This window comes from Vicugna pacos, chromosome 31 (genome assembly GCF_048564905.1).
Source record: "Vicugna pacos chromosome 31, VicPac4, whole genome shotgun sequence".
NCBI classification, from domain to species: Eukaryota; Metazoa; Chordata; class Mammalia; order Artiodactyla; family Camelidae; genus Vicugna; species Vicugna pacos.
Genome location: NC_133017.1, coordinates 10,898,205 through 10,914,493, shown reverse-complemented (window position 1 = coordinate 10,914,493; position 16,289 = coordinate 10,898,205). Strand labels below are relative to the sequence as shown.

Genomic DNA, 16,289 nt, shown 5'->3' with positions numbered 1-16,289 from the left:
CTAATTTCAGGATTTATACCATTTTTGGTCTGTTTTTATGAACTAATTTCTATCCAGTTTATAGATCACATTTTCTGCTTGTTTCTGTAAGGGGTGGTTTACAGGACTGTTTTTCATTAGATGATGGTGTTGCACTTATTATATTGTCGAGTATCTGTACTTTTGAGTCTTCCACTGTACATTTTGGGCTTTGACTTGGCAGGTGGTTGAGCCAGGACACTCTTCCCCGGCAGGACATCAGCCCCGCAGCCACTGCAAAGTCCAGGCCTGCCTTTGGGTAAGTTTCCTTCTTGGTTGTAAGCTTTGCTCACGAGATTTTCACATGTTGCATGATTCCCAGTGCAGTTCTCAACAGTAATAGGCATTCCGTAGACGTTTTCATCTTAATGAATAAATACCTTCACGTGAATGAGTATTTTAATGGATGTACGTCCATTTACCTCTCAGTAGGTGATTTCTGCTTTCTCAGCACATGCGGCACTATTTTAGGGCAAAAGAGCGAGAGCCACGCAGCAAAATCCAAGCGGCGGCGAGCCCCAGTTATTTCCGCGTTCGCCCCCGCACCGACGTGATGCTGCTCTGGGGCAAAGCTCACTTCTCGTCATGCAGGGGAGAGGGCACAGGACAGAGCCTGGGAGCAGGGCTGAGCTGAGTATAGGCAAGGACACTGAGCCTGAAGGTCCTTTATAAATCCTTATTTTGAGTGGATTCTGGCTCTTGTGCAGAGTCTCCATTGTGAGAAAAGGTGGTAGAGGGGCTGGGGGCCTAACCCGGAGCTTTGTAATGACCCCACATGAGGAGGGGCTCAGGCTGCTCCCTGGGAAATCCTTGCACCTTCTTCATCACGCCTGAGGGTCTCTGGCTGCTCTAAGTGCCCACCTGTCATTTTAGGAAAAAAGTGTGAAAACCACAGGCAGTCCTTCTTAGGACTGTGGTGGCCTGAACTGTGCCTTCCCCAGGTCCTGCGCTGAAGTACCTGCCTGGCACCTCAGGGTGTGACTGTATTTGGAGACACGGTCTTTGCAGAGGTGACTGGATTGAAACGAGGCTGCAGGGTGGGCCCTGACCCCAGGACCGGTTTCCCTATAGGAAGAGGAGACTGGGCCCCATGGAGAGACACTGGGGCCATGCGCCCAGAGGAGAGGCCACGTGAGGACACGACAGAGGCCGCCCCCGGGCTTCAGGAGGAGCAGGACCTGCCTGTCCCTTGTTCTGAGCTGCTCAAGTCCAGACCGTGAGGAAACAAATCCCTGCTGTTTGTCAGCCAGTCTGAGATGTTCTATTACGGCCCCTGAGCCAATGAATACACGGGTCCTCTGCCAACTCCACGAGGGCTGGCTATCATGCCTCCAGGCCCGGCCCATGAAGAAGCAATGGAAAAACAAGCACAGCTGAGAGCTCTTAGTCCTGGCACCTGCGGGAAGTGGTTCCCCCGGACGTCTTACACCCCTGACACGGCAGAGCTGCAGCGTCCAGGAGGTGAGACCTGAGGATCCTCACTCCTGGGGTCTGGCCTCCTGGCGCTGGTGGAGGCTTCCGGGAGAAATTACACGGGGGTGTACTTGTGTCTCAGAGAAGGTGGGGTGTCTTCAGTGACCCCCCGCCCCGCCTCCTCCATTCCCAGGACTCGGTGCTCCGATGCTGCTCCTGGCTCTGCTGAACATCAAAGGTAAACGATTAAGAACAAGTTTACTATTCTGTTTACTATTTCACTCGTGGTAGCTTAAGATCCAGGAAAAATTGAACTTTTAATGAGAGTATCTGGGAGATAGGAATAATCTGCTCTTTGTAGAACTTCTTGAGTCCAAGGAAGAGGGATTTTTCTGTGGGAGACATTTCCGAACTCTTCTATTCGGAGCACCCGTGCGAAGCAGCAGGTGGGTGGTGTCAGGAGTGGACGTGTTGCTGGAGTTTGATCCCCTCGCTGGCCTTACTTTGGTAGAGACGGCGAATGGAAACAAGCAAAATAAAACCCACATAGAGCAATGAAGCACAGGGATTGTGAAATTTGCCCAGCTAATTCCTGAGTTTGTGCAATATATATGTGAGCTCCCCTCAAAAAGAAGTCAAGCCTTGGGGTGTGTTGTGGTTTTAGGCAGATCTGTCGTGTTAATGTGGTAAATCCGCACTGCTGAGTGACCCATAGCTTACTTTGTCAGCCTGGGGCTGGATGCACACAGGGCTGCAGCGAGCACTGCTGTCTGACTGTAGCAAAGCTGAGTTAATCCTAAGAGTCCTCATCACAAGGAGAACTGTTTTTCTTTATTCTTTTCTTCTTTCTTTTCTTTTTATCCTGTCTGTATGTCATGATGGTGTTGGCTGAACCTACGATGATAATCATCTCACAGTGTCTGTACATCAAGCCATCATGCTGTACACATTAAACTTAGTGATGCGTGTCAAGTTTTTCTCAGTAAAACTGGGAGAAAAACCCAGATTTTAATACATATTTGGCTAATTTTCATGAATGTATGTAATATTCAGTGTAGCTAGACCTCAGGTGAAATTTTGTATGCTCCCTGCTAAGGGTTAAAAAAGGCATTTCCCGTGAATTCTGTGTTCTTTGTGGCACAATGTGCAGGAAGAGCGGGGTTATCTAAAGGAAGACACAGCAGGAACTGAAGTGTGGGGTGCTGGGTCTCCACGCAGTTGTAGACCCCCCCGCCCCCGTCTCGGTCTCTGGCCTAGCCCTGCCTGGTCCACAGGGACTTGCTCACCCATTACCCTTTCTCCTGATCAACTCCCTGTTTCTCACTGTGCATATCACTCATCATGTCTACTCTTGGTGTTTCTAGAACCTGTCAAACTGTGTGCCTTGAAATCCTGTCCTTCCATCCGTGGTCCTGGGGAGAACGTGATGATACAGTGGCACTGGGTCACAGGGACAGAGGTGTGAGGCTCCGTCCTGCTCTAGTGTAGGTACATATTGACTTAGGGGAGCTCTTCATCTCGCTGGGTCAGTTTTACATCTACAAATAAAAAGCCTTGATCTTGGCTGTGGTTTACTCACCACCAACCCAGTAGCTGCCCCACCCTCCCAACACAAAAGAAATACTAAGAATGAATACATAGTTGCTGACTTTTAACTTTGCTAAAAGAGGACCTGAAAAGGAGACTTGGTATCACCATTGTCTTCATAAAGAGAGCTTACCCTAATACCAGAAAGTTCCATTAAGATATCATATTTAAGTTAAATAATTTCTAAGGAGTTGCTGCTGGTTGTAACTTTCCCCCTGACAGGTATGATTTGTCCATCAGCTCACTGCCCAGTGGGCAGGGGTCTGTCTGGAAGCACTGGGCTAGTCCGCTGGTTCTCACAATTACACATGACTCAGCGTAACCAGAAGTGCTAGTTCAAAGGGAATGCTGAGACCCACCTACCATAGGTCTGATAGCAGCGGTCTAGGTGGGGCCCTGAGAATTTGCATTTCTGACATGTTTGTTACCTGGTGATGTGAATGCACCTTGGCCAAGAACCATCCTTAGAGAACCACAGGTCTAGGTGATTTCTAATACCCTTACTTTACAACCTCGATGGCTGTCCTGATTCTTCTGTGACTAATTGTAAACGAGTCAGAGAGACATAGCCAACATTGCTATGAGTAAATATATCTTCCACCTACTAAAGAGTTTTAGACATCAAGATTTTAAGAGCCAATTTGCATAATTATATAGTTAACATAAGAAAATTTGAGCTTAAATACTACTTTTTGGTATGCAGGTGCTACAAAGTATGTAGTATTTACACAATCAAAATTTAAGATTCTATAGATGAAACAACACCAGATAAAGAAAGAAGGTTGCACAAAATTCTTTCATAAATGTATTTTTTTCATAAATGTATTTTGAAGTGTAGAAAATCACAAATCAGAAAAACACCATAAAATGATTCTTTTAAGGTCTTATGTATAGCATTAGTGTTGACTTTTAAAGTTTTGCACGTGATTCACATGGAAGTGAAATGGATATATAAACGCTTTTACAATTTTTAAACAAAGTGACTTCTTTTGGAAGGAGGAGGAATCTCACAGTATTGGAGAGCATATTTTTTCTAATTGGTAATAGAGGAATGATTCTGGATATGAATACTCTGTAATTATTTGCTTGAAAAGCTTGACAAGGAGGCAGTGAAGCGTGGTTAATGGTGTCACAGTAAAACTTAATGGTAGCGTGTGATGCCGAGGGAAGCGTGTCTGAACTCAGCGATGTGATCTCACACATGTCTGCCCCACCCAGGAAGCAGACTGTAGAAGCCAAAGGAGCAAAACAGCCACCGTTTAGTATTCCGCCATTGCCTTGACAACTGGTAACTGGTATCAACTTTTGTCTCATTTGTAAAGTGAACGGATTTTCTTTTTAAACAGGCGCTTTTATTAACAGCAGTTAGTTTAAATATATAATTGTGGGCAGCTCAGTACAACTGGCATTGTACATGCAGATGGCTGAAAATGTCACTGTAATTGCTGTTATGATTTCAACTACAATATCCAATCATCCAGCAAATGCGTTGCACTTGGCTTTCTGAGGGTTAGGGGTATGAGAATAACGTCTTTTTATTTGTCATATTTCTCTTTTCCCCCCAGTTGTATCATATATATGTGTTCTGGGTGCTTCAATTTTTCTTTTAAAATTAGTTTTTGCAAATTATATTAGATTTTAGGAAAATGGTAAGAGCAGACATTCAAATGAACAAATTAAAGAACATTTTCTTGCAATAAGGTTGTTCACAGTTACGATTCTGACACTGATACACACCTGATAACGTTCCTGTGGATCTGAGGCTTTGGATGAAAAAAGCCTTACATTTTATACCACAGTTGCAGGAAGTAACTAAGGAGAGGATACATTCTTAGTGGAGAAAAGCTCAGTGTTGACCCTAGGCCGAGCTTTTACATTCTCAAGGGATAAGGGGGAAAAGTGTAATGAACACCAGTAGGGTGCCTGCGTCTATTCCTTGTGACTGTAACGCTGGGGGCTGTAGAAGCCAGGTGGCTTTGGAGGGTGCTGCCTTTCTATTGATTAAAGATTTCGCCTAGAAATTAAGGGACATTCCAGTTACATCCTTTAACATTCCAAGTGATGCTTCTGGGCTAAAACACGTAACTCAAAGTGGCCTCAGCAGGAGCAGAGGAAGCAGTTGAGAGAATAGTTTGATCCAAATGAGAGAGAATGACTGTGTCCGGGGAGCGTGAGTGAAGAAAAGCTGAAGAGATGCTTTGAAAACCGTGTGTGTGAGATGTGTTGCTCGTTGGACATGCGGTGGCGGAAAGCAGGTGCGGGGGAGGCTGCGACTCAGTGCAAATAAGTAGGTGGCTTTTGTGCCACTAATGAAGGACGATTGGGTATTTGAATTGCCAGTGAGCATTTAGATGCAAACAACCGGTAGGCAGTTAGAAAGAGAAATAGACAACTCGAGAGGGAGGTCCGCAGCCTGTGCGTGGTGAGCTGATGGTGTGTTGTCAGATGATTGACAGATGGCATGTGAAACAATGGGAGAACGGAATTGGACCAGATCCCTGGGGAACAGCAGTACTGGAGGGGAATTAAAAAAGAAGCCATTCTGTCAAATATTTTAAAAAATACAGAACCTCGCAAAATGTTCCCCAAAACAGGAGAAACCACTCTCAACTTACTTCATGAAGCCAGTAATTCCAGTGCCAAAGATACCATAAGAAACCTATAGACCAACATCATTCATGAGTAGAGATGCAAAATTTCTTAACAAAAAATCAGCAAACCAAATTAAGCAACATATAAAAATGATTATACACCACGGCCAAATAGGATCTATTTCAGAAATTTGAGATTGGTTTCTCATCAGATTATCAGTTACTCTGATACATCATGTTAGTACAATAAAAGACAAAACCACGTGATCACATCAGGCGAAATGGATGAATAAGCTGACAGTATCCAACACCTGTTCATGATAAAAACTCAGCTAGGAACACAAAGGACACGTCTCAGCCTAACAATAGGCACCTGTGAAAAACTGCAGTTACAATCACACTTGGGGGAGGGTGTGGCTCAGTGGTAGAGCGCATGCATGGCATGCGTGAGGTCCTGGGTTCAAATTGCGTTATATCTTGGGGAACCATGGACACTCACACATTCATAGCATTTTAAAAACATAAGCCAACACAGATGCACTAAGCAATAAAGTCACTACACATGTCATTCTGGGGGGAGTGTGATGAGGCCGGGAGATGAAAAGGGCCATGCCTGCCGAGGCAAAATGCCGTTTTACACAGATTTCCACTTTCAACAAAGCAACCTGTGTGGTGGCCACTGCCTTTGCCCCAGTGTCCAGATTCTGTTCCTTTTAAGAAGGTCACACCATCAGAAAAATTTGACATTTGCTAAAAATAAACATAAGGTTGATAACTGCTAATACTTACACCCTATGCGTCCAAGGTCGCACAGCCGGGCAGTGACAGAGCTGGGGGGGAACAGCTCGACTAGTTCTAGAGTCTTTGTTTTCAGTTGAGGAGCAAAAATGACTCACACAGACACACAAATGGGCAAATGGCATAACGGCTCTGCCTCCCGTCTCTCAGGATTAATGAGGACGGATGCCTTTCGCTCGGGTATCGATGACCTGGTATGCATGTCCTGCATCAGGAGACAAACCCGGAGGCAGTGGAAGGTTCTCAGACGTGCAGCTTCCCTGAGTGGTGGCCCTGCGCAGTGGGCACGTGGCCGCAGGGACGCAGCAGTGGGAACGTGGAGACTGACGAGGGCTCGTCTAGGGGTGGAAGCACAAGCTTTCTGTTGTTACGGACTCAGGAGCAGAAACCCACATTTTCTGTTTGCGGAGTTCCTCCGCTTCTGGCTTTTCTGAGCTGCAGTAAAGCCCTCATCTCAGGATTCCTCCCAGGTCCCTGAAAGTCAGGGCGGCCAGGCCACTTCATGGGGTTGTGGTTGGTTAAATGAAAACAGCTGAAAAGCACTTAATCTCCGTGCCAGATATGTTTGCCATATTTGCATTTTGCCCAGTGTTTCTCCAAACCATCATCTCCTTCCCTTTTTTTTTAAGTAAAGGTCCGCATTCTGAGGTTGCAATGAAAGCAGTTTCGTGGGGGGCCTGCTGTCAGCCAGCCTCTGAAATCTGCTCCTCTGCAGGTGAGCTTACTGCCGGACAGACAGTATTCCTAGTGCTCTGCCTCCAGTGGTGTACGTGGCCTGAGCAGCGGCCTCGCGCCTCCGATGCCACCAGCGCCGTCCCCGTCGTCCCTGTGGCGGTCCGCAGGCTTCGGTTACCGTCGGCTGCCGTCTCCGGTTACTGGACGTCCGTGCGCAAAGGGAAGAAGGCCTGTCTTACCTTGTAGCTCCTAAAGACCTGTGCTTTTCCTGCTTAGGGTCTTTGATGTTTCTAAAGCTTGTATGGTTGGCCTGCTCTTTCCAGCTTTACTGAGAGGATAGTCAGTCGTTTCTGCTCTTTGCCTACACGTTGGTGGGCCTGCCTGTTAATGTGGTCTGCACATACAGATGTACTGAATTTAAAGAGTAGAATTGTATTAATTGAACGGATATTAACTAAGAACATATTTGGAGCCAGACATTCTGCTTGAATCAAGGTAAACAGATCATAAAATGCTGTATGAACCCTTCTCGAATGGGTCCTCATGTGATGGTGAAAGTAAACATTAATCAGATTATCATAAATGAGTCACTTGGCAAGTGTGGGAACAGTACATGATGCGGGCGTCAGAGACCAGTTCTCTTTAGGGCCCTGGGAGGCTTCTGTGCAAAACACGCACCTGAAAGAGCCTGGTGCGGAGCTCAGAGGGAAGGAAAGTGTTTCAGTTTAGAGGGAACAAAGCTTTCCAATTCCTTGGTGAGGAGGACACATAGAACTTTCAAGAAATGATGGGTGAAATTCCAGAAATGATGGAGCCAAGGAAGTAAGGAGCGGGAAGGACCAGAGAGGTAGACGAGGGCCAGATGTGGGCTCTTAGATTTATTGAAGATTTTGGTCCTTTTGTTAAGAATTAAGGCATACCACTCATGTGTTTTAAAGAGAGAATTTATTTTCAGGCATATATTTTTTATTTTTAATAGCAGTACTGGGGATTGAACCAGGGCCTTCTGCATGCTGAGCATGTGCTCTACCACTGAGCTATTTCACACCTCCAATTAAAAAGAAAAATTTTTGATGTTCAAGCATATATTTTTCCCTCCTTTTTCAGTTCTAATAGGTAGAATTATTACAGTCCGACTGCACGTACACATTATATTGCATGTAAATACATATATACAGCGTACTGCTCACTTTTTTAGTTTACATAAATGTACTAATTATTGTCTCTAAGAACAGATTAGATCTTTGGCTTTTTAAGCTTACATAGTTATCAAAGGAACAAAGCCAACTACAAAATAAGAATCAACAGAATGCGGTAATCCAGTCATAAAGGACAGTCGACTGTGCTTACACATATTCAGGAAATCAATCGTCTTAGTTATAAAAAGTAGTTTATTTGTGTCCTTATTATTATTGTTACTATTTTTTAGATTCCTCATATAAGTGATGTCATATGGCATTTTTCTTTCTTTTTCCAGCCCACTTCACTTAGAATGACAGTCTTCAGGTCCATCCATGTTGCTGCAAATGGCATTATTTTATTCTTGTTTTATGGCTGAGTAGTGTTCCATTGTATAAATATACCACAGCTTCTTTATCCAGTCATCTGTCGATGGACATTTGGGTTGTTTCCATGTCTTGGCTGTTGTAATAGTGCTGCTGTGAACACTGGGGTGCATGTGTCTTTTTGAATTGTATTTTTCTCTGGATATATGCCCAGGAGTAGGATTGCTGGATCACATGGTAAGCCTATTTTCAGTTTTTTAAGGAACCTCCATACTGTCCTTGACAGTGGTTGCACCAATTTACACTCTCACCAACAGTGTAGGAGGGTTCCCTCTCCTCCACGCTCTCTCCAGCATCTATCACTTAGAGACTTTTCAACGATGGCCATTCTGGCCGGCATGAGATGATATCTCATGGTAGTCTTGATCTCCGTTTCTCTGACAATTAGCGATGCTGAGCTTTTTTTCATGTGCCTATTGGCCATTTGCATATCTTCATTGGAGAACTGCTTGCTTAGATCTTCTGCCCATTTTTGGTTTGAGTTGTTTGTTTCTTTGATATTAAGGTGTATGAGCTGTTTGTACATTTTGAAAATTAGTCCCTTGTCAGTCACATCATTTGCAAATATTTTCTCCCAAAGACAATCTGTAGGTTGTCTTTTCATTTTGTTGATGGTATCCTTAGCCATGCAAAAGCTTTTAAGTTTAATTAGATCCCAAATGTTTATTTTTGCTTTTATTTCCTATACTCCAGGAACTGGTTCAAAATATATATTGCTGTAATGTGTGTCGGCGAGTGTTCTGCCTGTGTTTTCCTCTAGAAGTTTTATAGTATCTGGTCTTACACTTAGGTCTTTTATCCATTTTGAGTTTGTTTTTGTATATGATGTTAGAGAATGTTCTGATTTCAGTCTTTTACAGGGGGCTGTCCTGTTTTCCCAGCAACACTTGTTGAAGAGACTGTCTTTTCTCCATTGTATGTTCGTGCCTCCTTTGTCGTAGATTAATTGACCATACATGCATGGGTTTATTTCTGGACTTTCTATCCTGTTCCATTGATCTATCAAGAATATATTTTTAAAAGGCTGCTTTGGGAGGTGTGGAGAAGGTTGGACCTGGAATTCTTAAAGACGTGTTAGGAGGCTACCGTGTAATTAGCCAAGAAGAATGGTGTTCACTGGGGTTGGGGTCACAGGGGAGCGGCCTCATAGAAGCAGGTGGCTGGTGGGGGCAGGCGGTGAGAAAGCAGCACAGAGCATCAGATGGGCCAAAGAGGGAGGTGTGGAGCGTGACTCCCAGTGTGCTGAATCATACTTACAAACTGGAGAAGCAGTGGGGCTGCTCGCTGAGAGAGGAAGGAGGCCCTGGAGGAGCACCAAGTTTGGAGGTGAAGGTCATTAGCATTTCTTTGCACAGTTTGGGTTTAAGGTGCCTGGAGGTGTGCGTTTGGACGCCACGGGCAGAGCTCTTATAAGGATGCTCTGAACATGTGCAGGATTACTCATGGAAAAGTTTAGGGTGGGACGATGAGGGGCCCCCAGCACAAAGCTTGGAGTATTTCCAACAGTCAAAGGCTGAATGCAGGGAGATCAGTAAAGCAGATGGAGAAAGAGCTGCCCATGAGGTCGGAGGGAAGTCAGAGGAGACAAGGGAATCGAGCATTCCAGGGGACACTGGTGGATGAGAGAGGCAGCTCTCTCGTTCAGCAGTGTGAGGGCCAGCACTGATTTCAATCGATGCTGCCACAGGAGGTGTGATGAGACAGCCCTGAGTGGGGTTCCATGTCTGAGCTCAGAGTGAGAAAAGTAGAGGGCCTGCCGGTGCAATTATTTCTTTCCACAAGTCTGTTTAAATGCCTGAGAGAGGCAGTCATTGAAAGGCAAGTCAAAGGGAACCTTAAAATGTCTAGTCCAGTCCAGGTGCAGCCGGGCCATCACTGCGGGAACAGAACAGGAGGCGGACGTGCTGCTGCCAGTTTGGGTGGCACTTTGGTGGTTCTGTGAGAATCTGGAGCATGAGGTCTCCAGGCTGCTGTCCCTCCACACTGGGCCATTTGTCATTGAGAAACCCTAGAGCATCAGGGAGTGTCATCCCAGGCCCCTGGTGGCTTCACAGAACCTGCCCTGAAGGACATGGGAGAAGTCACTGGAGCTCATGAGCGCAGCCACGCGTGTCCTGTGATGCCTGGAGGGGAGCCTGGGACCCGGCATGCGGCTTCCTGACCGGCCCAACCGGTCATGTGTCTGCTGTACAATGTCACACAGAACAGTTTCGCTGGCTTAAATCCCTTTCCCACGTCTATTCCCCCTCTTCCCTGTAATTCCTGGCACCAGCAAACACTGATCTTTTCTTTGTCTTGGTAAGTTTGCTTCCCCTGGAAAGTCATATAGTTGTACTCATCCAGTATGTAGCCCTTTCAGAATGAATTGTTTTACTTACCCATGCGCATTTAGAGTTTTTCCATGTCTTTTTGTTTGTTTGTTTGCCTGATACCTCATTTCTTTTTATCTCTGAGTAATATTCCATTGTCTGGATGGACCACAATTTGTTTATCCTCTCACCTATTAAAAGACCCCTTAGTTGCTTCCAATTTCTGCCTGAATCATGAATAAATCATGGATGAAGCTGCTATAAACACTGGTGTGTAGGCTTCCTGGGAAAATAAGTTTTCGGTTCATTTGTGTAAATGCTTACGATAATGATGGCCAGATTGTACTTAAGACTGTGTTTAACTTTGTCACCTCACACACAAGCACAGGGGATGCAACGTCCAGGCAATCCGTGCTCCATGGGCGTCAGGAAACAAGGTACCTGACAGGGTTTTTTTTAGGATCGCGGATTTGTCAGGCTGGAGACGCTCGGAGCCTGGGAAAGGCTTGGTCACCCTCAGCCCAGCAGAGACATCCGGGTCTGACACACACGTTGTCATCTTTGCAGGGGTGCCTCTTCCTCCCAGGAATTTATAACTTTATCATTTGCAGGCCCTTTAATACGCGCCTCTCACAATTACAACTTTCTGTACAGCTGGGAGAAAGAGTGGATTGTGGGCCTAACGTCAGAGCTAGAAAGTAATTCTCTGATATGAAGACGATCACTTCTGTTGCTTCTTGCTGTTTCCACCTGCATTTCCATGTGTAGTCAGAACTGTTGGGAAGTATTCTCTTTAATCATCTAGAAAAGGAAGCTATTAAGAAGTGTTGCTTCTTCATACTACTCAGCCATAAAAAAATAAAATAATGCCATTTGTAGCAACATGGGTGGACCTGGAGGATGTCATTCTAAGTGAAGTAAGCCAGAAAGAGAAAGAAAAATACTATGTGATGTCGCTTACATGTGGAATCTAAAGAAAGAAAGAAAAAAAAGAGGACACTAATGAACTCATCTACAAAACAGACTAGCAGACATAGTAAACAATCTTATGGTTACTGGGGGAAAATGGGGTGGGAAGGGATAAATTGGGAGTTCAGGATTTGTAGAGACTACCTACTACATAGAAAATAGATAAACAAGCTCCTGTACAGCACAGGGAACTGTAGTCGTACCTTGCAGTAACCTATAATGAAAAAGAATATGAAAATAAATATGTGTGTATACGAATGACTGAACTGTTATGCTCTGCACTAGAAATTGACACAATGTTGTAAACTGACTATACTTCCAAAAAAGAGAGAATCATTAAGATAATAAAGCCTCCCTTAGAGACTCCGTGCAGGAAAGAGGTGAATTCAGCAGCATCTGACGCTCCTTTTTTGTACAATAGAAGAAAACGTGGGCAAAACATTTCCTGACATAAGTCTTAGCAGTGTTCTCCTAGGGGAGACTCCCAGGCAATAGAAATAAAAACAAAAATAAGCAAACAGGACCTCAGAAACAAAAATTCCATCTCAACCAAGAGACTCTGCTGCTGGCCTTGAAGACACAAGGCCATGCTGGGAGCCACCCCAGGAGAGACCGGAGGCATGGCCCTGAGGTGACAGTCGGACCTGGAGGTGGCCTCCAGCCCCAGGCCTCACTGGTGACCATGTGCATGAGCTTGGAGGTGGGCCCCCACTGTGGACACCCAGATGGCAGTGCAGCCTTGGCAGACACCGTGAGATTATGCGTCTACCTCATTTTAACTGTGCTGCGATGTTACGTAAAAGTAGAAAACTACTGCATGTGCGTCTCAGGAAACCTCGTGTGTGATGAGGACCGTGAGGCTGTGTTAGGCCTCGAGCACGTGTGTGAGTGTGTGTGTGTGTGTGTGAGTCTGCTCTTGCCCTGACCGCGTCAGCTCTCCCTTCTTCTCCTGTTGACAGCATTTGAATGCTGGGCTCTGAACCTAGTCGGCGGGGGGACTGACCTCTGCTGACCCCTCAGGAGTGTCCTGACTGCAGGGTCCTGTCCCCACCTCCGCGTGGGTGACTCAGCAAGGCCTGGGGGGTAAGGAGCCAAGGTCCCAGCAGGTGGGCTGCTCTGATAAAGGCCACCCAGCAGTGTCCATGAAGCCACCAGTGGGGAGAAAACCACACGTGGCCTTGTTCCAGAAAGCAAGTAGAAGCCACACCACAAATGGGGAGCCAGGGAGTGCGAGGAGATGGAGACCCCGTGGCAGAGTTTGTCATGAGGTGCTGTGAGCACAAAGCCTTCAGGGGGCAGGAGGAGACTCCAGGAAGAGCACGTTGGATGACCTGACGAGGCCAGTGCCCCGCCTGGAGGGATGAGTGGGAACTCGCAGACCGAGAACACCGCCAGGCACAGCGTGTCTGCAGTTTTTCTGGGCAGCAAGGTCGCGGGGTGAAAAAAACCCTGTCATTGTCTACAAGGTCATGGGAGGAGACACAACACTCACACTCGAGAACACAGCCCTCTGAAGCTTCTCTTCAGCATCGGTGTCTGTGGCCCCTGTTTTTGCTTTTAAAATCACACCAAAAGCACACGTAGCCAATTTCTGCTTAACTTCTTACTGTTGTTGGGAAATAATATTTATTATTTTACTTATGCTCACTTTGACTATATGTGCTATTGGATAACCCACAGAAACATTGATAATGAATGTTTAAGTTGTGAATGAAACGTGATAACACAACAATCTTGAGATCATCGCCGACTGCAGAAACCTCAGCGCCCCCAACCCGCAGAGGAAGCCACTTCTGTGCGTGTTGGTTCCCTTCCCTGTGGTTCTGCAGTATTCTGCCTTTTACACAATATGTTGTTTCACCTCCCTGGTTCTGAGCTTTATAAAAATGATATCCCACAGTCTATAATCTTCTGAAATTTGCAGAAATTTCTGAGAATATTTGAGATGAACATTCATTTTAATTTTGACTCTCATATATTCAACTTTTGATTTATTTAAAGATGAGTTTTCAAATTTGTAGACCAAAGGTATTTAAATGATTATTTTTTTCTCTAAATTGCATAAAGTATATTTTACCTTGATATTTGTTTCACCTTCCTTTATCACCCTGTACATGTCCAGTTTTTATAAATGTGCTCTGGAGAACAGTGTTTAGTTTCGAAATGGTTTGGTTCAGGGACCTGCTTCTCCCTTCAAGACATGTTTGTTACTTTTTATGTGTTTAAGCCATCACTAACTGGGAAAGTCGTCTTGAAGTCTTACCGTGGTGTTGGCTGTCAGTTTCTCCCTTGATTTAATGCTTGGTTCCTTCATGGGATGTGAAGTTGTGTTATTGGTGTACACACTGTAACGATTGCTGAATTGTCCTGGAGAATGAGGCTTTTATCATTATCTCAAAAGGAGTTTTTAGTTCGCCCGGAATTTCTTTTTGCATCTGTAACTTCCAGATGTTCTGTGTCCTTAGGTCTCAGTTTCATCACTTGGAGATACTGTAGAACACGTTGTTTTCATGCGCCTGGCAATTTCTTTCAATTGCTGAGTCTGTGATTGTGACATGTCTCTAAAAATCTGTGTGCTTTATAAATGCTCTTTTTTGCTCTCTTTTTACTTTTTTGAGAGGTAGACTTGCTTTCTGGTTTTGTTTGGTTTTCTTATCCCTCTTTTTTACTGCTTGTAGCGCTTAAGTTGGAAATTTTATTCCAGATGTTTAATATCACAGGTAATAAAGTTTGAAGTTAACTGCTACCTAACCACTCCCCCCAGTTGCGTGACACCTAGAGTTTCGGGTCTGGTCAGCGTTCAAGCCCACGTGCTTCACTCCCCAGTATTTCAGGCCCGGTTTTTAAAGCTGTGTAATGCACACCAGCCCCATGTAGCCCCTGCTGTTGTCCCTGTGAATAGATTGTGTCACAGCTTTGCAGACTTAATCAGTGGTACTAATCATCTGACCTTGAACCTGGGAGCTGAGGCTGGGTTCTCGGTGGGCCTGATCCAGTCACAGAGCCCACCGCTGGGCGATGGGGTGTGCTGCCTGCTCAGCTCTGTCAGACGCTGTTAAGGAGATTTTCAGAATGGTTCTATTCACCGAGGTTGCCTGAGAAATCAGTGGCTCCACATGCTTTCCAGGCATGTGTGCTCTCCCGGGGCAGGGGGGGCTGCAGTCGGGCGCACTGCGCTGCCGAGGGCATTTCCCGCCGACCAGGGATGACTGTTCTCTCACTGCACGTTTGGATAAACCCTTCTGAGAAGCACCTGCTCAAATATTTAGCTCACCTTCTTAAACTGGGTTGCTTGTCTTTTAAAAATTGATCTGTAGGGTTTCCTCAGATATTTTGAAAATAGTCTTTTACTGGATTCTGCTGGAAAGAGAAACTTGGTGAAAGAAAGAAGACGGGGTCAGACGGTGGTCTCGTCCAGGACAGACTCACGGCCGGGTGTGAAGCAGCACCTCCCAGAGTTACTGGGTGCCCGTTTCTCCCCAGAGGCGTCAGCATCTCCTGGGAGCCGGAACGTGTGACAGCGTAAGTGACGGAAGAAAGTGAAATCCCAGAACTGAAGGATGTGTTGCCACAACATCAGTGTTAAAGTCACCGCGGTGTTACGTTGCCTGCTTCCGACACCTGGTTGTTTTCCATCTGTGAACAATACTTCCAAGTGCTTCGCAGAACTAAGGTTTTATACGTGCCTGTTAAATTTAGGAGAGTCCTGAAAATTCAAGCCCTTAAACAGGGAATCAATGGGTGCCTATTTTCAACCTGATAATTAAAAGTGGAGGCTAATTGAATTTCAATTTACTTCTCTTTCTGCATCAGCAGCAAGATTTCAGGACCTTTTTCAAAGCAGCTCTAATATGCTCAGATATTTCACAGTCGCGGTGACGTTAATGATCTCGTAAGCAGGTTAACTGTAGATTCCACCACGGACCTCCGCTGGAGATGCTGCTTCTGTTTGATGCTTAGAGCTGGTAATAGATTTAGTTCAAAAACCCACCCTGGTATTTGAGAGATTTTTGACTTTCTCTTTCCTTTTTTTTTAAGGATGTTTTGTTTATTAGTGTATTTCCCTTATCTTAACAAATGGATGTTTGTAAGTATCGTTAATACCTTATGCATCTTTGTATTCTTTAATTAAATCCAGTTTAGTTCATCCAACTGATTCTTATCTTCAGTACTGTAATTTTTTTTATCTGTTTCAAATTCTTTATTATATACGTCTTGGTTGCACAATTTTAGGCTGGTTAGATACAACTGGTTTTCAAAATTTCTTTGAATATTTTCTAGATTACTACATGCAAGTGACCATGAAAATATTTGGCATTTGTAAATTCTGAAACTCTTAACAGGCACTTACATGAAGGAAAACA

The 16,289-nt window shown here is 45.0% G+C and overlaps 1 long non-coding RNA gene across 1 annotated transcript in view; it reads left to right on the top strand.

Annotated features, from left to right (window-relative positions):
* Window positions 1–202: 202 nt before the first annotated feature.
* Window positions 203–16,289, top strand: part of LOC140690572 (uncharacterized) — a 29,673-nt gene continuing 13,586 nt past the window's right edge. Inside the window, exons 1-2 of the long non-coding RNA XR_012065877.1 lie at window positions 203–277; window positions 960–1,669. This is a non-coding gene — a long non-coding RNA (uncharacterized lncRNA). The remainder of the gene's footprint in view (window positions 278–959; window positions 1,670–16,289) is intronic.